The sequence below is a fragment of the Drosophila sulfurigaster genome, chromosome 2R (assembly GCF_023558435.1).
Source record: "Drosophila sulfurigaster albostrigata strain 15112-1811.04 chromosome 2R, ASM2355843v2, whole genome shotgun sequence".
NCBI lineage: Eukaryota > Metazoa > Arthropoda > Insecta > Diptera > Drosophilidae > Drosophila > Drosophila sulfurigaster.
This window is the reverse complement of record NC_084882.1, coordinates 21,567,590-21,569,634: the sequence shown is the minus strand read 5'-3', so window position 1 is coordinate 21,569,634 and position 2,045 is coordinate 21,567,590. Positions and strand designations below refer to the sequence as shown.

Sequence of the window (2,045 nt, the reverse complement as noted above, 5' to 3'; positions counted from 1 at the left end):
CCGGGACCCAGGGCTATTTGTATGGCCATAAAATTCGCATGCTTATAGAGCTTACATCAGCGTCAGCATCAGAATCAACATCACCAAGAGCAGCAGCATCAATCATTAGCACTGCTTCAGACCAATCTACACAATTCAATCCACATTGACTACTACTTGCCTTTATATTTGCACTCGTCTGCATCTCTTTGGTTTGTATTGAAAGCCAAATGCTCAACGAGATATTCTATTTTCCTATTTATATTACACTAGGGAAACGTAAACAGGATATTTTTTTCAATTTACGATTGAATTTATAACTTGAAAAATTGTACATTTTTAATTTATTTTAATACGAATACTAATAATATCTCCAAAGAAATTTACTTATATACTAGTGTATCTAAAATTTTGAATGAATTAAGACATTTATGAAATCATACAACAAAATCTTAAGCACATCATATGGGGACTTCAGAAATGTATATAGTACATATTCAAAAAAATATAAAAACAAATATGCCAAAAATATTTTAAATTAAGCTAACTAAATAATATTCCTATTTTTATTTTATTTTGCCAACTCTTCAGCGGGTAATGTTTTTAATTACATCTTTGATAGCAAATATACAAAGCGAGTGTATTAGATATTGAAGAGCGTCTGTGGCTGCGTAACTCAACATGATTTCAATTTGCCAACACTCGACCAACACTTGGCTTTCTTTGGACTTCCTTTATGGCAGTTCAATGGCCCTGGAGCAACATACAGCAGCAGATGATTCCATAAGGCCAACAAAGTTGTAATACAGAATGTGCGTAATTAACAAAAAAGTAATTCACATTTATGGAATGGAGCCTAGTAACTTGTACAAATAAAAGAAATCATCAGCTATGAATGGAAATCAGGAAATACATTTTGTAATTTGGATTCTCTTAAAAGGAGTAAATACATACATATATCCCATATGAAGAATAAGAATACCCTCGGCAATAGAAACAGAATTTAAATCATCGCCCGCTGCCCAATAATTAAGAAAAGGGAGTCAAAAATCACATCGCCTGGGGGTAGCTGACAGTTTGGACAGTCGGTCGGTCTCTGGCTGCTTGGCTGCTGGCTGCTGGCTGCTGGCTGCCTGGTCAAGAGGCAAGTCAAAGTTTTGAAGTTCAGTTGGTCATTGAAGGCAGCTCGTTTCCGCTTGTTTACATGTTTATGCCCAAAGACAAGGCACAAAGGATTACCGTGCTGCAGCAATATCGGACCACGACGTCGTCGCTCGTTGTAATCAAAGAAATTAGCGGCACGATACGTGCAACGGGCCGTGGCGAGTGTGAATGGATGGTTGGTTGAATTGAGCTGAGCTGAGTTGAGCCGAGCTGAGCTCCAAGAAGGGTTGCACCCTGGACTTAACTGGACTGAACTGAACGGACTGACCATCATTTAACATTTCCATTTCGTACGCTCCCCGTTGAATATTCAAATCCAGCGCAGCGTGAGACGAGCATTGGCAGAGCACCCTTATCGATGTGACGATGCTTAAAGCATGTTTGTACATTGTCTTAAACAGTTTGACTTTTAATTTGCTGCCAAGTTGATCAGGCAACAAAGCCAGTTTAGCATCCAGCTCGGACTGTACCACTCTGCCAGTCACATTTTAATTACAGTATAATAAAATAGGTATCCCTTCTTTCGTTAAGTAATTGAATCTTATCCGTGGCTTGCTTTAAGAACCTTCTTTCCCTTAGCAAGGGGCTGCTCAATCAGGCCCCTGATCGAACCCCGCTGTCGAAGTAGACACATGTGCAATTAACCCCGGGCGTTGAAGTGTAAAATATTTATTAATAAATAGCACACACGCCTACTAATTGCCACAAAGGCAGCAACCAGCTTCCAGCAACCGCTTCGATGCCTCAAAGAGAGTGTTTTTCCAGCCATGAGACGACGCACAGGACCTTAACGTGGTCCAGGCCTAAGTTCAAAGTGCCCAACGCTCACACACGTGGTTTTTTACATTTTTTTCTTTTTTCTATTTTTTTTTAACGTCTGCTACCTTAAAATGTTAATGGAA

General features: G+C 39.3%; 1 long non-coding RNA gene across 1 annotated transcript; it reads left to right on the top strand.

Moving 5' to 3' along the window:
* The first annotated feature begins 482 nt into the window (after window positions 1-482).
* On the top strand, window positions 483-1,427 carry LOC133838350 (uncharacterized). The gene is made up of 2 exons (XR_009893937.1): window positions 483-573; window positions 627-1,427. It is a non-coding gene; the product is annotated as an uncharacterized LOC133838350 (long non-coding RNA).
* Window positions 1,428-2,045: the final 618 nt, after the last annotated feature.